The sequence below is a fragment of the Castor canadensis genome, chromosome 10, assembly GCF_047511655.1.
Source record: "Castor canadensis chromosome 10, mCasCan1.hap1v2, whole genome shotgun sequence".
NCBI lineage: Eukaryota > Metazoa > Chordata > Mammalia > Rodentia > Castoridae > Castor > Castor canadensis.
This window is the reverse complement of record NC_133395.1, coordinates 147,176,803-147,200,538: the sequence shown is the minus strand read 5'-3', so window position 1 is coordinate 147,200,538 and position 23,736 is coordinate 147,176,803. Positions and strand designations below refer to the sequence as shown.

Sequence of the window (23,736 nt, the reverse complement as noted above, 5' to 3'; positions counted from 1 at the left end):
TCTTTCTTTTTCTTGGAAGAAGCAAAGGACTGCAGAACAAGCTGAACTTGACTCTGCAATGTACTAGGTCCTATCATGTGGACACAACTCTGCCTGAGTGACCCAAAAACCCCAACAGATGAGCACCAGAGAACACCCAGTCTTGAGGGAACCACATAGTCCAGCACAACTGGTGGGCAGAATGCACCCTCCCTGAGCAAAACTGAACACCATAGATGGAGAACATAATTCACCTCTGACTGGTGGGAGTGAGGCAAAATGCAGAACCAACCTTCCAAGCAAGGGCAGGTCAGAACACTGAGCTTAACTCAAGGGTGGAACACAATGCTAAGTTGTCCTACCTTGTTGAGGGAGGGGCTGACCTGCCAGAGCCAAAGCAGTGTGGAACAACACAGCCACAAGCCTGGTTAAGTCAGAAACATATTAGATCACCTTGGGAAATCTGGTAGTAAGCTGAAAAGTGAGTGAACATAGAGGCCAATTGCAACTTGCCCTGTAGGCAGAAGGGATCAGCAACTGCTCACAAACCAGGCTCCTGGCCAGACCACTTCAGAGATCCCACCTACACCAGACAGCCCAGCACACCAAGGAAGCACTGGGTTCAAACACCCTGAGGCAAGGGGCCTCCAGGACACCAAACAGACCAGATCAAAATAGAACTACCCCACGGCATATCATCATTAAAACAACAAGTTCAGAAACTAAGGAAAGAATATTGAAGGCTGTAAGAGAGAAAAAACAAGTAACATACAAAGGTAAACCCATTAAAATCACAGCAGACTTCTCAACAGAAACATTAAAAGCAAGAAGAGCGTGGGGTGAGATCTTCCAGGCACTGAATGAAAATAACTTCAACCCCAGGATACTCTACCCAGCAAAACTATCATTCAAAATAGATGAGCAATAAAAGTCTTCCATGATAAGCAGAAACTAAAACAATAAGTGACCACAAAGCCACCACTACAAAGGATTCTTCAAGGGATTCTGCACACAGAAAGTGAAACCCAACTTAACCATGAAAAGACAGGCAGCACCAAACCACAGGAAAAGAAAAAGCAAGACAGTAGAGAGTAACCTCAACTTAGGTACACACAATCAAACCTTCAAAACACTAAGACAACTAAATGACAGGAATCACCACATAACTATCAGTACTAACGCTTAATGTTAACAGACTTAATTCACCCATCAAAAGGCACCCTTCGACGAAATGGATTAAAAAGGAAGATTCAACAATTTGTTGCTTACAGGAGACCCATCTCACCGACAGAAATAAGCATAGGCTAAGGATGAAAGGCTGGAAGAAGATTTACCAAGCCAATGGCTCCCAAAAACAGGCAGGAGTAGCAATACTTATCTCTGACAAAGTAGACTTCAAGCCTACATTGATCAAATGAGATAAAGAAGGACATTCCATACTAATAAAAGGGGAAATAGACCAAAAGGAAATAATAATTATCAATCTGTATGCACCCAATGTCAACGCACCCAATTTCATCAAACATACCCTGAAAGACCTAAAAGCATATATAAACACCAACACAGTGGTTGTGGGAGACTTTAACACCCCATTATCATCAATAGATAGGTCATTGAAACAAAAACTCAATAAAGAAATCCAAGATCTAAAATATGCAATAGATCAAATGGACCTAGTAGATGTCTACAGAACATTTCATCCAACTTCTACACAATATACATTCTTCTCAGCAGCCCATGGAACCTTCTCCAAAATAGATCATATCCTAGGGCACAAAGCAAGCCTCAGCAAATATAAGAAAATAGAAATAATACCGTGCATACTATCTGATCACAATGCAATAAAACTAGAACTCAACAACAAAAGTAAAGACAAAAAACATGCAAACAGCTGGAAACTAAATAACTCATTACTTAATGAACAATGGATCATTGATGAAATAAAAGAGGAAATTAAAAAGTTACTGGAAGTCAATGAAAATGAAAACACAAGCTACCGGAATCTATGGGACACAGCAAAGGCAGTCCTGAGAGGAAAGTTTATAGCCATGACTGCATATATTAAAAAGACTGAAAGATCCCAAATCAATGACCTAATGATACATCTCAAACTCCTAAGAAAACAAGAACAACCAAATCCCAAAACAGATAGAAGGAGAGCTGAAATCAACGAAATAGAAACCAAAAAAACCATACAAAGAATTAATGAAACAAAAAGTTGGTTCTTTGAAAACATAAACAAGATAGATAGACCCCTGTCAAACCTGACTAAAATGAGGAGAGAAAAAATCCAAACTAGTAGAATCAGGAATGCAAAAGGGGAGATAACAACAAACACATGGAAGTCCAGGAAATCATCAGAGTCTACTTCGAGAACCTATATTCAAATAAATTTGAAAATCTTAAAGAAATGGGCAGATTTCTAGATACATATGATCATCCAAAACTGAACCAAGAGGAAATTAATCACCTGAATAGATCTATAACACAAAATGAAATTGAAGCAGCAATCAAGAGTCTCCCCAAAAAGAAAAGTCCAGGACCTGATGGATTCTCTGCTGAATTCTATCAGACCTTTAAAGAAGAACTGATACCAACCCTCCTTAAACTGTTCCACGAAATAGAAAGGGAAGGAAAACTGCCAAACACATTTTATGAAGACAGTATTACGCTTATCCCAAAACCAGGCAAAGACACCTCCGAAAAGGAGAACTATAGGGCAATCTCCTTAATGAACACTGATGCAAAAATCCTCAACAAAATAATGGCAAACCGAATTCAACAACACATCAAAAAGATCATTCACCACGACCAAGTAGGCTTCATCCCAGGGATGCAGGGGTGGTTCAACATACAAAAATCAATAAATGTAATAAACCACATTAACAGAAGCAAAGACAAAAACCACTTGATCATCTCAATAAATGCAGAAAAAGCCTTTGATAAGATCCAACATCATTTCATGATAAAAGCTCTAAGAAAACTAGGAATAGAAGGAAAGTTCCTCAACATTATAAAAGCTATATATGACAAACCTACAGCCAGCATTATACTTAACGGAGAAAAACTGAAACCATTCCCTCTAAAATCAGGAACCAGACAAGGATGTCCACTATCTCCACTCCTATTCAACATAGTACTGGAATTCCTAGCCAGAGCAATTAGGCAAGGAGAAGGAATAAAAGGAATACAAATAGGTAAAGAAACTGTCAAAATATCTCTATTTGTAGATGACATGATCCTATACCTTAAAGACCCAAAAAACTCTACTCAGAAGCTTCTAGACATTATCAATAGCTACAGCAAGGTAGCAGGATATAAAATCAACATAAAAAAATCATTAGCATTTCTATACACTAACAATGAGCAAACTGAAAAAGAATGTATGAAAACAATTCCATTTACGATAGCCTAAAAAAAATCAAATACCTAGGTGTAAACCTAACAAAAGATGTGAAAGACCTCTACAAGGAAAACTATACACTTCTGAAGAAAGAGATTGAGGAAGACTATAGAAAGTGGAGAGATCTCCCATGCTCATGGATTGGTAGAATCAACATAGTAAAAATGTCAATACTCCCAAAAGTAATCTACATGTTTAATGCAATTCCCATCAAAATTCCAACAACATTCATTAAAGAGATTGAAAAATCTACTGTGAAATTTATATGGAAACACAAGAGGCCATGAATAGCCAAGGCAATACTCAGTCAAAAGAACAATGCAGGAGGTATCACAATACCTGACTTCAAACTATATTACAAAGCAATAACAATAAAAACAGCATGGTACTGGCACAAAAACAGACATGAAGACCAGGGGAACAGAATAGAGGACCCAGATATGAAGCCACTAGTGTAGAAAGAGCCATGTACCGTTCTTTATACTGTTTACACACACCATAGAACAGACGTAATTGGAGACAGTGCCTCACTGATACAGTTGTGCGTGGTCCAAGTAACATATATCCAACTGCGTCACTTCCCTAAACCAAAACTCTGTGGAAAAGCAATTCACTTAAACCATAACTTCCAGAATATTCTTGCAAATTTATACCACAGGCACGTTCCTGTCTTTCCTTCAAAATTTGTTTGTAGGACTTTAATGCTGTAAATAACACTGAAAATAATCTAGTCCTAAAAAATTAAAAATTACACTTTTTAAATCTAGCCCTATACCCTTACTTACAAAATGTTAAGCATGCTACTTGACAAATTTTGTAAGCCTCACTTTTTTTCAGTGGAATTAAAACAAAGCCTGTACTTCATGGGAATGACATGAGAGAAGGCAATTTTAGAATTTTCACTCTATGTAATTATTATAAACTATCTTTTAAATGTTATATACCTATACAATCTTGTTTTAAACAGTTGTCAGTATGTATTTCGTAACTTACATAAAAGGTATATCCCATTTTTCACAAATAACACATTAGAGACCATTTAGCTGTGTGTCCTTCCTGAAAACACTTGACCCATAAATCTTGGAGATAGCTGGACCATTAGATGAGTGATCTTCTGTTGTTCACCGGGCACCTCACCTCTCCTCTTTTCTAGACTTCTAATTGACAGACAGCAACTGCTCCTCTTTATGGGTAATATGTGATGCTTCCATACATTCAAACACTGTGTGTATCAGCTCAGGAAAATGTAGGTTATCTGTCCTCATTGCTTTGTGAAGGGAACATTCAAAATCTTCTCTTCTGGCTATTTTGAATTACACAATACAATACTGCTGATTGAAAGGAGAAATCTGTCATTTTACTTGATCAGTACTTTGGAAAAGAGTAACTTCTAGTTTTACTATGGAATTTCTATTTTAGAAACTAGAAATTATCAAAGGTCTTCACCAATTTCCCAACTAGGCTAGGAATACTTTAATGTTCATGATTCCTCAGAATTCTTTCTCTTATTACTCATAGGACCACAGCACTCTGAGTACCTGTGAAAACAATTTAGGTTTCCACCCTGATGACCAGCTAAAACATCAAGAACAGGTGAATGGACTCGCTTTACAATATGATGTACCTGTGTTCATAAAACTTAAAGTGAATACTTGCATTCTGTGGGAAATAGTCCATGAAGTAGGTCATTTCAAAATCTCTAGTAAAATTTTATGCTTGGGCCTCTCCAGTCTGGAGAAATATCATCACTTACTTGAAGGAGACACTAAAGCTTCAAGTCCTACAGACAACCACCTCTCAGGGTATAGGGGATACCTGTCCTCTCCTTAAAACCCTAAATAGGAATGACCCTGGATATTAATCAAAACACCCTGAATCCTTTTATTTATTTTTTTTTCATTTTTCTTTTATTATTCATATGTGCATACAAGGCTTGGTTTATTTCTCCCCCCTGCCCCCACCCCCTCCCTTACCACCCACTCCACCCCCTCCCGCTCCCCCCCTCAATACCCAGCAGAAACTATTTTGCCCTTATCTCTAATTTTGTTGTAGAGAGAGTATAAGCAATAATAGGAAGGAACAAGGGGTTTTGCTGGTTGAGGTAAGGATAGCTATACAGGGCATTGACTCACATTGATTTCCTGTGCGTGGGTGTTACCTTCTAGGTTAATTCTTTTTAATCTAACCTTTTCTCTAGTTCCTGGTCCCCTTTTCCTATTGGCCTCAGTTGCTTTAAGGTATCTGCTTTAGTTTCTCTGCATTAAGGGCAACAAATGCTAGCTAGTTTCCCTGAATCCTTTTAAAATGTGGTGTACCAACCCGACTCCACATGCCTAAGAATGGAAAAAGAAGACTTGGAATACATTCCAGTTAAGAACTGATAACTGACTCTACACACTTACACTACACTTTTCTGGCATGAAAATTTAAATATGTAAGATGGATAGCTATCTTGGTAGACCCAGAGCAAAGATCTGAAATTCTACCAGAGTTCTCTCTACAAGATTTTGAGCAGTTGTCTGTTAATTTGTACTCATTCCTTTTCTCCCTTTTTGGCAGGGATACTAGGAAATAAGTAGCTATTTACTCCCATAAATCACATGTACAAGGAACTAGATAATAATAAAAATGACAGCTGGCATTTCTATAGGAATAATATGTTCCACTCACTCTTCCATGTGAGGTTTACTCTTTTTAAACTCATAGCATCACCAGAATATATGTAATAAAATTCGTATTTTTCAATGTGTTAAGTGACTGCTCAAGGTCACCCTTGCAATAAGTGAAATGCTACAGATTTAAATTAAATTAATCTCTTTGGGGTGCAGTTCATCACTTACCTAGCATTCATGAAGCTGTGAGTTCAATCCCCAGCACCCCAAAGCAAAACATGAATATAAAAGGGGGCTGTCTAGGTGTGGGAATCAGTCTGAGGGGGAAAGAAAAGGATACTGAGGGGTGAAGAGGATCAAATTATCATGTGTGTGTGTGTGTGTATGTGTGAAGACAGCATAATGAAGCCCAACAAACATTATTCCAAAAAGGGGGAAGAAGGAATGGCAATGTAATGGGGGGACGGTGAATTGTTCACAGAACACTGTACCCATTTATGGAATTATCACAATGAAACCTCAGATTATCACTGCATGCTAATACAAAAAAAATACAAAAGAAAATAAATTCAAGCAGTCTGACTTGAGCCCACACTTATCAACATTTTGTTGTTGAATGTGTTAAGAATATTTAATTTACAGTGCAAGGCCTTGAGTTCAAACCCTAGTACCACCAAAAAAAGAATATTTGAATTTCTGATCTGGAAATTATTAACCAACATGAACACGGTGATAATTGAACCTGTGCCTGGCTACCACACTGATGCTCACGGGACAGTCTTATTACAACCTTTCTACAATAGCAGAACTCTTTCTATGTGCTGAGCACTCAGGATGGTGAAGATAAAACAGATAATACATCAACCCTGCCCCTGAAAAACTACACAATGAGAATTAAAAATGAGGACATACTTTTCCTAAATACAGGAATTACTGATGCACAGAACACTCAGACCTACAGCACCCCAGCAATGGGATACACACCCAGTCATGATTCAGAGATGTTGGTGCTATAGAGAGAAGGGTTTGGCTTTGGTGTGGGGGGTGGACTTGAGTTTTGAGGGAAAAGGACACTGGGATGAACACACATTTTGATGAAGGCAGTACTGGTGGCTAAGACTGATGCAGGTGATAACACTTGTGAGGAAGAATTTTCTCACATTTCACACTATGCATATTTGGTGTGTTTCATTACATCATAGCATGAACAAAAGCAACACCTTACATTTTTCTTGCCATGAGAAATGCCTTTTCTCTGAAGTTGCTGCTGGAATCGTGGCCAGCACCATCCTTCTCTTCTACGTCCTCAGATTCCCTCTGAAGCACAAGCCCAAGTCCCTGGCCTGAGTATCAGGGACATGGCCCCAATCTACCTAGTGACACTGCTGGCACGGGGATCATGGCTAGACATTTGGGGTCTCAGAGCTATGAGGAAACAAATGTAAATCAATGATCTCCTTGTACAGGTTGACGAGGGGCCTCTCCCTTGTGGCACCTGCCTGCTGATGTCCTCCAGGCCATCACCCTCAGCCTCAGACACCTCTGTTTGTCAAAGTTCAAATCTAAATCCTCACACCACCATTGCCACCCACAACGTGACTGTAGTCTATGTAATGTTTGTCACTGAATCCTGCTCTCTTTGGCCACTGAATTTTTTCCTTGGGCACTTATTTTCCACACTGGTGACCTTCCAGGCTGTCTTCCATCTAGGGCTATGACCCTCTCCAGTGGTTCCATGGTGACTGTCTTGTGCAGGCATAGGAGATGGTCCCCACATCTGCACAGCCCAGCCTTTCTAAAGAAGCCTCCCCAGAACTAAGGCCACCCAGACCATTCTGCTGCTCAGGAGTTTTTTGTGGCCATGCACTTTTTACACTGTGTTGTACTTCTTTCTCAGGAATGCTGCGTGGCTCAATGCTTGTGAGCAAAGGCTATAGCACCATCAGCCCTTTGGTGCTCATTAGTAATGAAATATAAATGATCAACTCATAAAACCTAAGTGGAGGAAAAAATGCTAAATTATTTATTGATGGATAGATGGCCTCAGGGTGAGCCAGTGAACTGTATTTAAAATGATTAATCATAGCACACAGGATATGTGTATCTATATCTGTGTATAGAATACTTCGATCTTTGAGCAGATGCTAGTGACACATGCCTGTAATCCTAATTCCTTGGGAGTCTGAGATTGGGAGGATCAAAGTTTGAGACCAGCCCCTGGAAATAGTTCACAAAATCCCTCTCCAAAATGACAAGCATCAAATGGACTGGAGGTGTGGCTCAAGTGGTAGAGTACCTCCTTTGTAAGCACAAAGCCCTGGGTTCAAACCCCAGTCCCACCAATACTAAAAGAATATTTTTATCTTTGTATGAGGAAATGTCTAAACACTGGCCATGTACAAATCTAGAGAAAATATCTACATGTTCCCTAAGATAAAAGATTTATAGGCTTTATCACTTGGGATTATTTAACAATACTAATGAAAACAGGGAGAATGAAAATAAGAGTGATCTATATACTTGCAAACAATCCCTTATGAAAACCTATTAGATTAGGAATATGTCAAGATGAAGGAAACCCAAGGAGGCAAAATAGAACGTTAATTCAAGTATTTAATTGCCACATCACCTTCGAGGACTATAAGGTCAAAATTCTAACCACTGAAGTATACCCTTACTAATAAGATTATCATAGCAAATCTTTCTGTCATTTTAGTTTTAATGATGTAAACAAACCTTAGAAATGTCCCTGCTGTTCTAACACAGTACCAGACACAGCAGAGAATTCTAGCATCATAAAGTCATTGCTTCTCACCAAATGCACTTTTTCTGCAGTACAGATAATCACCTGTGTGATGTGAGTCTGAGGACCTTGTTCTTTGCATACGTAAGGTGGGTATTGTTGCTCTAGGGGATGGGCAGGGTAGTCATTCTGAAAACCACTGCTCAAATTCTGCCTAAATCAAAACCAACATTCCTTTCAATAGATAGCAGCATTTACCAAAATGAACTTAATCCCACAGTGCAAACATGAAGAATGACCTAAAACCTGAATATCTGGCCACCTGGCAAGCCTGTTCTGCTTGGGGTACTTAGTGACAAGCAGGTAACTGACAGGTTACTGGTATTTCAGGACAGGGCACAGGCCTTGGGTTCACAGGAGGTGAGAACTTAGAATTGAGAGGCAAGCCAAGCAGGGTTTTCTTAAGGGAAAGTGTGGATTACACAATGTAGTGAGGGGCAGAGAAGACAATGAGATTGGCCCAGCTCTGCCTTTGACCTGGTGGTGAAAGTTTTCCTTCATGCTAGTTTGGACTTCAAATAAAACAAAATGTGTGCTTTGTAGTATCTTATCTCCAGTCTTCACATTTGAAGATCAGGGAAGAACACAATAATAATTCACTCTCAAAAAATTGTCTGGAGCCAGATGTGGTAGCACAAGTCTATAATCCCAGCTTCTTGGAGGCAGAGTAGGAAGATCAAGTTCTAAGACAGAACCAAGAAAAAGATGAGACTCTATCTGAAAAAAAAAATCTAAAAGCAAAAAGGACCATGGGCATAACTTAAGTGGTAAAGTGCTAGCCTGGCAAGCATGGGGTCCTGAGTTCAATCACCCATAAAATTCTCCAAATTAAGATCAACCCTACATGATGGCAAAATCTAAATTTGGAGAACACTGAGATTCTCTAATTCCTGTGTAACTTAAACAACTAGTCTCCAGTAACAGACATTAGAATAAACACATATGCAATATGTGCATGATAAATATTGAATAAATATGGGACTCGAAATGTGTGAAAAGAAAAACACACGGACTGGTGATGTAGCCTGGTGGTATAGCACTTGCTCTGAAAGCCACAGCCCTGGGTTACTGCACTGCCAAAAATATCCACAGGAAAAAATTCTAGAAATAAAACAACAATTTTAAAATTAAAATGTAGCAGAAGAGTTCTAGTTCTGCTGTGGTAGAACCCAATCTGCTTGCAGATTAGAGCCAATATCTTTGAACAAAATTTACAAGACAACTACCTGAGGACACTAAGAAGCAAACGAAAGCAGGAAGATACTGGAAAGAGTGACAGCCTAAGACACAACCTACACGGGGCTCAATTTCCCATTTCCTTTTTCTTGTGCTTTCATTTTCTCTCCTGAACCAGCCTGGCAGTGGTAATGGAAATCATGTTCTGATCAAAAGTAGCAGGAGAAATGACCTTGAGGGCCATACAGAATAGGAGGAAATCCCAGAGGAGGGACCACAAAGAAGGGGAGGCCCCATCTCTGAGGGTCTTCCTGCAAGAGTCTCAGGCTAACCCTGTGCACACATGGGAAAGACTGAAACCAAAGCAGCCCAGATGTGAACCAACCACAGAAGATGAAACAGACATAGAGTGAACGACAACTGGCTGATTCTTTCCAAGACAAAAAAAAAAAAACTGTCCCAAGAGTAATTTAGCAGGACATAAAACAGAACAATCACCAAGTTTCAATATAATTAAAAATTACTCAAAATATGAAGAACTAGTGAAATGTGACCAAATCTCAAGGATAAATACAATCAACAGATGTCAAACCCATAGCCTACAGATAACAAAATTAGTTTTAAAATTGTTTTATTATATGGATAGGCTCCAAATATGAACTTTTAAAAAGAAAAGCATTTCAGAAACAAACACAATTCACAATTCATTCCAAGACTTTAGGCAGACAGGAAACAACTTGATTTTGTGCACTTGGGCTCAAATTCAACTGTTTTTCTCTCATCAGATGAAGTATTACTTAGCCATAACAAAAAGACTGGAAGGCATCAGTGACCCTCCACATTTCCACATCTGAATCATGGTGTATCTGATAATAAATGAAATGACATAGTTTGGGAGGTTTTTTTTTAAGTCTTAATGGTACTTAAAATAATGTTGTATCTTATAATTCATAGGAATTTTTATTTGATAAAATGTGGTACATGACCCCTACAAAATTGTGTCCCTCCTAATTTGTAATTTAAAAAATAAAAGTAACATTTTAAAAGAACAGAGAACACAAATTATACCCTTAATATTACTATTCCTTTCAAATGTATGTGAGTTTTTACCCTCCTGCCTGAACTGTTTAATACATAAGAAAATTATAAACTGTAACTGAAGAGTTATAAAGATCCAAGTTTTTCTCTTTAGTTGAGTATCTAATATCAATTTATTAGAATATACTTAAATGAGTTCCACACATTTCCAATTAGACAACACATTTGTTCTCAAGATGAACTTAGGGATTCACGATAGACTTCTTTTCCAGATTGTTTTCCTGAACTAATTTTGTCTGTGTGAGTTCTCATGCTTGACCACAGTATGGGTTCTCACGTTTTTAGCAACTCATGCACATTCATACATTCTGATGATTTTAGTACCTGGGTAAGGTGTATTAAAAGTGTGAAATATTTGATGACTAAAAGAGGTCAGAGGTACAGGTCAAGGGTTTGTGACATTAAAATCAAAGGCTTTCTGTTCAGTATGCATTCTCTGTAGTTAATGAGGCATCTAAAGGGTTATATACACGTGTTACATTAATTGGGAGTTTTTGCGTATTGAGTAACAAATTATTTTAATAAGATTTTCTGCATTAATAACACTTATAAGATTTCTCTATAGTGTGAATCCTCTGGTATCTAATGAGGAAATATTTGTAGTGGAAGAACTTCCTTCATTGTTTGCACTCAAAGGACTTCTTTGTACTATTGACTAGAACTTGGGCTATGGCTCTGGGCTTTCTCACACTTGTTCCATTCATAGGGTTTGTAATTGATTGAATATTGTCCCTCCCAACGTCTATGTCCATCCAGACCCTCAGCATGTAGACTAATTTGCAAATAGGTTCTTTTCAGATGTAATCATTTAAGACAAGGTCACACTGAGTCAGGGTGGGCCCCAAATACAATGACTGATTTCTTTATAAGAAGAGCAGAGGACACAGAGATACAAAAGAAAGCCATCTGAGGAGGGAGACAGACTGAACTGAATCAGTCACACATCACGAAATGCCAAGGAGAGGGCTGAGGGTATGGCTCAAGCAGTAGAGTGCTTACCTAGCAAGTTCATAGAATTGAGTTCAAGCCCCAGTACCACCAACAAAGAAAGAAACAAAAGAAGAGAGAGAGAGAGAGAGAGAGAGAGAGAGAGAGAGAGAGAGAGAACAAGGATAATGGGCAGCCACAGAATCCAGCAGAGATACAGGAAGCTGATTCCCCCACAGAAGAATCTCAACCTTTGCTCTGACTCTGACCTCCTCACCTCTGAGAGAATAAATCCCAATAGCTTAAAGTCACCCAGTTTGTGTTAATTTGTTAAGGCAGTTCTGGGACCCCAGTACAGGGTTTGTCTACTCTATGACTCCTCTAATGCACAATAAAGTATGATAGTTAAAAAAAGCTTTGCTACATTCATTTTTACTCATCATCCATGGAATTTGGGTGTGGCTAAAGAATTTGAACTCATCAATACAGATTCCCACTTTGGTTAAAACCACAGCCATTCTGCCTGGCATGGGTCCCCAGTGCATAGTGAAGAGGCATTTCTAGCAAGGGCCTTCCCACATTTATTATACTTAAAGGAACCTCTCCTTTGTGAACCACTGATGTCTTACAGAGTTTGTTATAACTGAAGGTTGTTTCAATGATTACATTCAGATGGGTTTCCTCTTGCCTGGGTTGAGCTTATAACACTGCACATTCATAATATCCATAAGGTTCTTCTAGCAGTTTCTCTCATCTGTATCAAAACTATATTTAAAATGCACCCAAGTTGGGTGTGGTGGTCCACGCTTGAAATCCAGTACTTGGGAAGCTGAGGTTGAGGACAGCCTGGGCTACCTAACCAGACTCTGTCTCAAAGAAAAAGAAAAAAGAAGGAAAAAACCCAAACTCAAAACACTAAGAGCCATAGATCTTGGAGGATGAAGCTCTAAGCTTTGTTGAAACTGTTTTCTGGTCTTATGATTTTACTATATACCTTTCCTCACTCCACACTCAGTGCTTTATTGAACATAAATGTAAATCGTTTCCAGTCTTCCTCTCCCCCATTCTGATAAATCATTCAAAAAGCTATTCCTTGTGAATATTCTTATAATCAACTAAGGAATAACCGTGTTCAGAAGTGCCCACTGTGTGTTTCATATGCTGGTTTTTCGCGTGATCTTCCAAAACTAAAGTATGCTGAAGTACAAGTGCCCTTTTCCTGCTGGACATGCACCTGTCACAGGCAATGCGTGCACACATGAATAACTTCCAGAAGAGAGCAGATGAATGATTTCAAACAGTTAACTATGGAGCAAGCTGGTAAGGTGAATAGAACGAGGATGGAGAAAGGTGAAAGCTGAATAGAAGGGAGAGGAGCACAGAGGGGACAACAGGAACCAGTGGTACTATAAATAGGTAGCTAGAGTACTAACAGAAGGGACTGGCAGGGTAACAACTTCCCAGAATGCCCCACTCCATAAAATCACAGAGAACGGGCTGGGATGTAGCTCGGTGGTACAGCACTTGCCTAGCATGCACAAGGCCCTGGGTTCGATTCCAGCACCAAAAAAGAAAAGACAAAAAAAAAATCACAGAGAACACTGGACACTATTGAAATCAACTCCTTCAGAACTCCCAGAAATTAACCAAATGCTGGCAACAAACTCCACAGCACTCACTAAAGAAAATGGCCGACTATGGTAAGACCAGTGTGCACCTTGGTAATTTAAATTGCTCTGTTTTTACCCCCACTCCTGATCCCTTCCTGCATGCTACCTTTAAAAGCCAAGCATTAGAAAACATGGTGAAATTTGCAGCATAGCAGCCATTGGAGGAGGAAGACAGGACTGGAACTCATTCAAAGCCCCAGAGAAGAGGGTAAAATAGGTACTGTTGGGAGTGAGTGCCAGCGGGAGGGACAAGCAAAAGGAGAGGGCAAAGGGAAGTCCTTCCTATGTGGCTGAGAACAGTATACACATGTATGCAAACAGAACAATGAAACTTGGTGAAACTGTTTTAAGGAGGATGGGCTGATGAGCTGGAAGGGTGGAGGGGGATTAGATTTGGGTACATTGTATGCATGTACAGAAATATCACAATGAAATCCCTGTGTACAACTAATATATGCCCATAAAAATGAAAAACGAACAAAGTTTTATCAAGTTAAAAAAAAAAGCTCCAGAGGAAGTCATTGTTTAACCTTTCTGGAATTTCTAAAGAAAACCCCACTCAAAGCTTTCCTCTTCCTTTTGCCTCCCTCAGATTTCACCCAATGTGCCTTTTCTTCATGACTACTTATAATAAGCAGCAGCAATTGTTTAATATTGCAGCCACCTGCAATGGTGCTGACACTCTTACAGCAAAAGACAAGCTAACCAAGGAAGTTTCAAAGGAAAGCCTAAGGAATGAATGGCACAGGGGCTCTGAGCACACACTCCGGAAAGCGTTGCAAGACCCTAACCTCTCACCGTGACTGACCAGTAAGAGGTGACATCTAACACCAGATTATAAAACTCCTCCCAAAGTGTCCAGGGCATGCCCAAAACACACACTGCCCCTCAGCAGTAAGATCTATGTTTCTAAACACATCTACGTGCAACTTACAGCTGATCAATACAGTAACAGAGCAGAGATTGCCGTGGGCAAAATGTACAACATTCCAGAGTGAGCTCATTGCCACATCTCAGAGACCACCATTGTCAGTACTCGGGCTGCATATCTCTTCTGTGTGTCATTCTTCTTGAGCAGAAAAGCAACGGATAGTTGTGGCTTTCACTCTCTCACCTCCTATCTCCCAGAACTCATCTGACTGGCTCTGTTCCCACCACCTGATGACACTGATTCCACCGAGAGCATCAGTATGGGGCCAAACCTAATAGCCCCTTCCTTGTCACCCTCGTTCACATTCTGAGTGGTCTTCAGCACGAGGGCCACGTTTTCTTTTGAAATTTTCTCTTCTCAAAATTCTGCATCATCACATTTACCTGGTTTCCAGGCTCCCTATCGAGATGCCCTTGCTCTGCCTCCTTACAGCCTTCCCTCTGCTCCATCTCTGAACAGTGGTGTGCCCCAAGGCTCAGAGTGAAGCTCTCTGCACGCCCCCCATCTGCACCCTCTCCCTAATTGATCACCCACAGGCTCATGGCACTAAACACTGTCCATGTGACTTGGCTCTGAAATGCATACCTACTGCCTAGTCCTCTGCTGTCACCTGGAGACCTGTCCACGTGGGCATCTAATGGCAAACTTAACAAGAAAACTGGAATCTTCCCCCTAAAACCAACAATCCCCATGTCTCCTCTCTGTTCTGTCCACTATTGTGTATCACGAGCCTCTATGGTGCACACGGCAAACATTCAGGAATCATCTTTGGTCCCTTTTGTCCGTCATCCCCACATCTATGCATCAGCAATCCTGGCTCACTCTATAGCCAAAATATACAAATAGCAAAGACAAGGATTTTTATTCTCTTCTCACTAGTCCTCCATCCTTTATGCTACATATACTCTGTTGATACACATGCCTTTACACACGTGTTGGTGAGACACTCACAAATCCTCCTCACACAAGACCACATTTCCCAGTTTCCCTTGCCATGACCATGTGACTGAGTTATGGCTGTTGGAATACAGAAGGAATTGGCATCACTCCCTGCAGCTGAGTCCCCTCAAGAGTGAGCCCCCCTCAATCTTCCTCTCATGAAACAGAGCAGAAGAGGAGGAGAGCGCAGTCACAGCCTTTGGGCTGGCACCCCAGACACCTTCTGAGGCGGCTGTCCAGACATATCACACTGTGCAGCATGTAAAAAATAACTGTTTCCTGTGAAGCAAATGGGACCTGCAAGCTTTTCCTGCACTGCAGCCAGCACGTCCTCTATCCACATGCCTGCAAACCACACTCAGAGACGGATCCACTGAGAATGGCAGTGAAGGTCATAGACTGGGAGGGTGGACAAAGCCTATTTGCAGCAGTTTGACTTTGACAAAAGTTTGACTTTTACTGAGTTTCTCCAATAGGTAACCTTAAATATAAAAGACAACCACGCACTCCCCTCCTCTTGCTGCTGGAATACCCTGAAATACAGTCAATAAGTCAGTCCACAGACACTTACCAGAACCTATTGGTCATGCACAACAGGCAGCAGAAGGTGAATGAGTCCTGCTCTCTGGTTGAGCAGCTCTACAGTCTGTCCGTCTCTTTGCTGAGGGCCACCGTACAAGGAACTGTGTTGCATTCACAAACTCACGGGCTGGAAGATGGACTTGTCCAGGGTTCAAGGTGACCCACTCTGTTTCTTCATCTCTGTCAAAGCTAGCAGGAGAGGCAGAACAACAGAGCACTGCATCATGGCTAGATCAGCAGTGTGGGCTCAGGTGAGGGTGGAGGCTGAACTCAAAGGGGAAGAGCTAGAATCAGTAAGACTTACTCAAGGTGGGTCTCAGTGGCTGAGTAGGATTCACCAAAGGCACCCAGAGCAGGAGGGCATGAACAAGGGAGAGACACCCACATAGGCAAGGGCACAGAGGGGCAAAGAGAGCTTTTGCTTTCAGGGCACTGATGCCTTCTGTTGGGTAGACACAGGCACACACGACAGGGCAGTCAGGCCAGGCTCCTCTCTGTGCATGAGGACTTGACGCACAGGACTGTCTCAATGCCCTTGGGTGACTGGACAAGGCACACTTGGGGCTGAAATAAGACCAAGCTCAACTCCCCCAGCCGTACACCCAGGACCAAGGGCTGCCTTGTCCACAGCCCCCAGAGTGCTGTGTGGTCTGACAGCTGCCCTGTTTATCCTGCCCCAGAGCACTGCTTTCAGAGCCTTTCCACACACAGAGTGAGAATCTCACTGAGTTCTCACAACCCCACAAAGCAGGGATCCTGAGCACCAGTTTACAGATGCAGAAACTGAGGCTGAGACGTGGAAAGAGACAAAGCCCTGCAGGAGACACTCCCAAAAGGGACCCTGAGGTCCCAGGGATTTCCCCTGGGACAGAGCATTCTGGAAAAACGAAGACTCCTGGACATTTAGCCTGCGACAGTCTTCTTTGTCTGGAAAAACAGCCTGACGTTCACCACCGAGTTGTGGATGCCATTGTTGCAGGGCCTCAGATTTAAATTTTAAATGCGAGGTAAAATCATCCCTGCTTCTGTGGTTCTGGTCTCCCCACCTAACAGAATGGCCGAGAACTCACTCATCAAGAACGGCTCTCTGGGGTCTCGCTCTAGAGACGACCATTGCGAGCAAATTCCTAACCAACTTGAAATCCCACACATGTGAGGGGACGGAGGGGAAACTGAGGCCGGGGAGACGACTGGTGCGACGGAGGACCGCGGGCGGGACCCCGGCCTCTTCCCAGGGTCTGAGAGGGCGCGGCCCAAAGGCGACGAGGGACAGCGGGTCGGGGCTTCCAGCGCCAGGCCGGGTCCCCCCGGCCTCCGGGTCCCCCTGGCCTCCGGGTCCAGTCGGCGTCCCGGGTCCCCCCGGCCTCCGGGTCCCCCTGGCCTCCGGGTCCAGTCGGCGTCCCGGGTCCCCCCGGCCTCCGGGTCCAGTCAGCGTCCCGGGTCCCCCCGGCCTCCGGGTCCAGTCAGCGTCCCGGGTCCCCCCGGCCTCCGGGTCCAGTCGGCGTCCCGGGTCCCCCCGGCCTCCGGGTCCCCCTGGCCTCCGGGTCCAGTCGGCGTCCCGGGTCCCCCCGGCCTCCGGGTCCCCCTGGCCTCCGGGTCCAGTCGGCGTCCCGGGTCCCCCCGGCCTCCGGGTCCCCCCGCCTCCGGGTCCAGTCAGCGTCCCGGGTCCCCCCGGCCTCCGGGTCCAGTCAGCGTCCGCGGTCCCGCCAGCCAACCGGCTCCGCCCCAGCCCTGCTCCACCTGAGGAAAACTGCGCGCATTCGGTCAGCTCAATCCGCCGACAAACCCTGCGCTTGGGCTCCACTCACCGGCTGGCCTCCGCCCGGCTGTCCCCGCCCCGCTTCGGCTCCGCCCGACTGGCCCCGCCCATCCCCTCGGCTCCTCCCAGCTGTCCCCGCCCCCTCTTCGACTCCGCCCGACTGGCCCCGCCCATCCCCTCGGCTCCTCCCAGCTGTCCCCGCCCCCTCTTCGGCTCCGCCCGACTGGCCCCGCCCATCCCCTCGGCTTAGCCTGCCTGGCCTCGCCCATCCATTCAGCTAGTTGATCCTTAGCTCTGCCTACCCAACTCCAAATTTTAATTCTGCTCCACTCGCCCCACGTGGTGCATCTCTTCTGCGACACTGGACCCCACTCAGCTTCCTCCCACAGACTCCACTCGACCTTTCCGCTCTACTGGGCCCTTCTTGGTTCCTCCAACAAGCTCCACAATGGAATTACAGTTCGACCCTCCAGCCCTGGTCCATTTCGGGTCTGGCTCAGCGCAATTCGTCCAACATAAGGTATCCTTGCAGCTGGACTCCACCCTGACAAACTCCCTTTCCTGTTCGGCCACCTGGGAGGCCCACTAGTGCACTGCGCACCCACCCGCTCTGGGAACTCATCCTAAATGACACAGGAGAGGTCTTGCTGAGTTCCGCGGGGCTGAGACATCCCAGGCTGAGGAAAGAACCTGGGTTCTGGAGTATCCTCGCGTCCCGGCTTCGCATCGCAACGGATGACCTTGGTGCAGCCCTCTCACCTTAGGCACATATCTCCACTGCAAAGTGCAGCTGCTGACAATGCTGGATAAGGCAGGGGCGGGCTGAAACCCCCTGAACCGTCCTCCCTGGACACTGCCTCTATGTGAGTGCTCCCTGCTCCTTCTGCTGTCCCCTAGGTCACTGCTCAGCTTCTGAGTCTCCTCGGAGAGGGTCTGATTGTCCAGGTGGAGGTGTCAGGAAATTCTTCACCTGGAATTAGGTCTCAAAGGATGCACAGAAATTTACTAAAGCGAGAAGGGGGGGTGATCAGGCAGAAGGAGCAGCAAGTGCATCACCAGAAAGGAACCCTGGGGCTCAGCATTGGGCTTGCCTGCCTAGCTGTGCCAGGCGCTTCCCTTGCCGCGTCATTCATGTCCCCACCCTAAAAAATGGGTATTAGTATTAACTTTCTGGAAAAAGGATTGTATTGAATTGTAAAAATGCTAAATGTAATGTTAAAGAACTCAGACTATACAGCAAAATGATGCAAACACGGGCAGCAGAGGGAGATCACAGCGGCGGAATCCAGTGCCCCATCCCCCAAGTTAGTACTGACAACGTCTTCCCAGACATCTTCTAGAAGCAAGGGAGGGAGGGAAGGAAAAGGAGAAAGGAAAGTTTGAGAGAGGGCGAATAGGTAGAAGGGAGGCAGGGTAGAAGAAGTAGGAAAAGAAAAAGAACTGTATTAAAAGATCATGATTATGCTTTTTAGGGGGGCAGATTACAGACACCTGCCACATTCCTGCACCTCCAGGACCTGAAATAAACCCCCAGGTACCTGACTACAAGGAAAGGGGGATAACTTGGAAAGACAGAGGAGGGCACCAGTAAGAGACTAGATAGTGACCAGGGGAAATGAAGAAATATTGACCTTTAGATCTATATATGAAATAAAGAGAAAACTTGCTCAGGTGGAGCCCAGAGCAGCCCGCAGGAGTGGGCAAACTGCAGAGTGGGACATGACCCCTCCGTCCCTAGCCCCACCACCCAGCACATTTGGGTGGAAGAGCTGGCAGAGGGCCATTGGCAAATAGAACTCCAGTTTGGCAGGCTAGGCAGAAGGGAAACTTCACCTCACTGTGGTCAGGCAGAAGCCACCCAGCACCTGAGTCTCCCGCCAAGGATGAAGGACAGGGGCAGAAGTGGGTAAACTCTGCAGAGCACCCCCTAACTCAGTTCATCCTAGAGCCACCACCTGGCATTTCTGTGTGGCGAGAGTGAGCTGTGCAATGCTGCAGCTCAAACACCAACTTGGGGCGGGGCACTGGCTGGAGACAACTAGCCCTGCTGAAGATGAGCAGGGGCTACCACTGCGTCCCCCACGCAGAAGAAGGAGCAGGCCACCGGAGTGGGCTTACTTGGGAGTGGGTTTACTTGATGGAGTGAACCCTCACCCACTGGCTGCACTCAGAGGCCATTCCACAATTCCCTCTGGTTGCTGCCACACAAGCCCAGAGCCTCCCCTATCCCCAGAACCAGAACCACTGCTCCCACCCCTTCTCAAGATTTTTAAATTCCCTTTGGATTTCCTTTTTAGATCAGTCTCATTCCATCCATGTGTCTGTGAGTTTTGTCCTTTTCTTGCCGTTAATGTTATCTAATTTCATTCCCTTGTGGTCAGAGAGGAACCTGGTATGATTGAACTTAAATTAGTTTCCAACTGTCTCGTTAACCAACCTGTGATCCGTCCTCAGGACGCTCTCTGTGCACTTGAGGAAACTCTGTCCTTCTGTTATCTGGCCTTTTTTCGCATGCTGCAGCCAACACTGACTCTTCCACCAGAGAGACCTCCGTGTGTCTTCGGAGCACATTTGTGCAGCATCCAGGACCTGTTGACCGCTGGCCAAAGGCAATCAGAATTCCAGCTAGGGATGGGGCCACAGTAATTCATCAAGAAACCCCTGGCAATTTCCCTCACTTGAGAGGGAACCTGAAGCTTTACTAACACTGTTTCCAGGACTTTCAGAAGGCTCTGAATTCCTAAATGGTGACGATTTCTCACTCTGCCAGGTAAAACAAGACTGAAGTCTGCACTTATCTGCATCTTCCAAATGGCGGCAGAGTAAGGTGGATATTACGACCTCTCTCAGGAGTGCGGATGGAAAGTGGTTCTGTATCAGATTTATCACCAGTGATGAAGATTACAAGGAGCATGAATGAGTAACCTGGGGGCAAGATGGGGTGATGAGATAGCCAACTCCACCTGAGCGCCTTCGCCCTGAGGAAGAAGTCAGCCTCAGTGGCTGGGATTTTACCAATGAAAAGTCTTCGCGACACAGGAAATCAATTCCTAGATCGCCCCAAATGCAACTCCAGAGGGGGACATTGCAATTTATCTGAAAGAGAAAACCAGCCACCATTACCAGAATGCCTCAGTCACCCAAGTCTCCCTAGATGCTGAATGACCCTTGTGCTGGAATCTGAGTTTTAGGACTGATACCGAGGCACTTCACTTGTTCAACCATTCCAAGAAACCGGATCCTAGGCAAACCACCCCAAAAGAAAACATGGCGCTTGAAGCAAAATCTACCAACATCTCTTCTAATGTCATGTAACTCTTAAAAATAAAAAAGACCACGGAGCATTTAGTAAATATCTTCTGTGCCTCTAGACTGTACATAACACAGGTTTCTCCCGTCTCTCAGGCACTCTGGGGGAGATAAGCCAGGACTCTTGACTTGGCGAATCTGGAGAGCAAAGTGGGCCACAGGGTGAAGCCAAGGTCAGTGGCCAAGACCAGGACAAGAGACACATCACAGACACATCACACCTGCCCCGGCAGTGTTGTGGAGGTGCAGTGGACACCTGATGTCCTGCACATGGTGCACAGAGGAGAAGGCACTGAGAAGTTCAAGTTTGGGACACGGAGACACTGGGCCTGGTCCTGGAGGGTCAGCAGCACCTATCAGGGATCACCATGCAAAAGCTCATGGTCCCCAATAAGCTGCCTGGGAGGGGCCTCCAGGCCACACCTGCCCAGGTCCCAGCCTGGCAAGGGGTGCGGCCAGGTGGGGCTGGGCCAGGTGCGGCCTGGAGCAGCAGCGCTCTCAGGTGCAGGTGGGAGGCCTGTGGTGCTGATCTTGTGAGGCTGTAGCATGTGCAGCCATGCACAGAGCACTGTCCCAAGGCCAGGGTAGGCACAGAGTGGCTCAGTCACCTGCATTTACATCTCACCTCCTCCCAGATTCACTAGGGACGTGCCTCAATTTCCTCTCCTGTGACGTGGTGGCAATCTGAGTTTGCAGCTGATGGAGTTTTTGTAAAGAGTCCACAGTATTTTGTAACTGGATCTGGGATGCAGGGCTGAAGTGATGTCAGGGTAGCAACACGCTGAGTTTTTTACGTGTAAAAAACATAAAAGGCAAGCACACAAGGTAAGTCAAAAGCTCTCTAGAGACAGAGAAGGTAATTACACAATGACAAAAGCATCAATTCCAAAATGCACATGCAAAAGCCTGCATCCAGAGGAAGAAAGAGAGCTGGGAGCGTGGCTCAAGAGGTAGATCACCTGCCTAGCAAGCCTCAGGCCCTGAGTTCAAACCCTAGTACTGCCCCCATCCCCCCACCAAAAAAAAAAAAGCCCTAGGTAACAAATGAAAAAAAATCTCACGTTAATAACCTTACCTTACACCCCAGCAAGCCCACGTCTCGCTGAAGGAAGGAAATAATAAAGGTTAGTGAGCTACACAACGTAGAGGACAAGAAAACAGTGAAGAATGACACAAACCGAAATCTGATGTTTTCAGAACGTCAGCAAAATTGACAAACCTTTACCTAAACTGACTAGAGCAAAGAGAGAGGACGCGAATAGCTAAGTGGGAATGGACGCGGAGACACTGCCCACCTTACAGATATATAAAGGGTTCTAAGAGAGCCCACCCTAGGAACAGTTGCAGGACAGCACAACAGATGACCTACATAAGATGGACACGTTCCAAGGAACACAAATTACCAAAGCTGACCTCAAGAAGATATTTTTAAAACCTGGACAGACATACAAGAAGTGCAGAGGTTGAGACAGCAATCAGGAACTTCCCAGCAAAGAAAGCGACCAGACTGCCGGGCTTTGCTGGTGAACTCTACCAAACAGCCCAAGAGTAAAGGCCAGTCCTTGTCAAAGTCCTCCAAAACGCAGGCGAGTAGGGAGCGTCGGTCCTTCCGCAGGCCAGGATTAGGCTGATGCCAGGGCAGGGAACCCAGCGACAGTGGGCATCTGTGAGAACGCACAGACCATGTCCAGGAGTGCTGAGAACTGTGGACGTGGACGGCGGGCGCATCCCCTCCCCGGGCGGAATCACCTTCACCGAGACGCGCGCGGGGAGGCGCGGGCGGCCCTTACTGACCCGGAGGTAGACCTTGCCCAGGCTGAGAAAGAGGTGGCCAGGCAGTGCCGCGTTTTCCGGGTCATAGTCCCCGCTGGTCGCCCGGGCCGCGGGCCGAGGCGTCCCCGGGGCCGTCGTCCGTGCGCTGTCGCAGGCTGGGCGCCCGAGACTCGCGCGGAGCGTGGGAGCCACGGAGCGGGCGGAGGGAGGAGCGCGCGGCGCGGGGCGATGCCGGGGGCGCACGAGAGATCGCTGCAAGTGTTAGAGGCGCGGGGACTGCGGGGCGCTGCGGCCTTTCGCCCCCGCCCCTTCCCTCCCCGCCCCGCCCCTTCCCTCCCCGCCCCGCCCCTTCCCTCCCTCCCGGTCCCTCCCGCCCCGCCCCTCCCCTCTTCTCCCGCCCCTCCCCTCTTCTCCCGCCCCTCCCCCTCCCCTCCCTCCCCTCCCCTGTTCTCCCGCCCCTCTCCTCCCTCCTTCCCTCCCCTCCCTCCCGCCCCTCCCCGCCCCTCCCTCCCGGTCCCTCCCGCCCCGCCCCTCCCCTCCCCTCTTCTCCCGCCCCTCCCTCCCGGTCCCTCCCCGCCCCCAGCGCCCGCCCCGCGCACGAGCGCCCGCGGGACAGGGCCGCCGGCCCCAAGCGCGCTCCCGTGGCGCTCCTCCGCGCGCGGGGCGGGGTGGGGGGGCGGGTCGCGGAGCCGGGTTGGAGGGGGGGCGGTGGGATCCCTCCTGCCCCCCGCCCCTCGCTAACTCGCCGGTCAGGGGCGGGGCGAGCAGGTGCCCA

General features: G+C 45.6%; 1 long non-coding RNA gene across 2 annotated transcripts in view; it reads right to left on the bottom strand.

The window, feature by feature from the left end:
- Nucleotides 1-20,500, bottom strand: part of LOC141411359 (uncharacterized) — a 37,530-nt gene extending 17,030 nt beyond the window's left edge. The window contains exons 1-2 of one of the 2 annotated variants that reach the window (XR_012436120.1): nucleotides 20,317-20,500; nucleotides 16,110-16,309 (exon numbers count right to left, since the gene is read on the bottom strand). This is a non-coding gene — a long non-coding RNA (uncharacterized lncRNA). Of the gene's footprint in view, nucleotides 1-16,109; nucleotides 16,310-17,928; nucleotides 17,973-20,316 lie in introns of those variants that run through there. The other variant, XR_012436119.1, reaches the window with a different exon arrangement.
- Nucleotides 20,501-23,736: the final 3,236 nt, after the last annotated feature.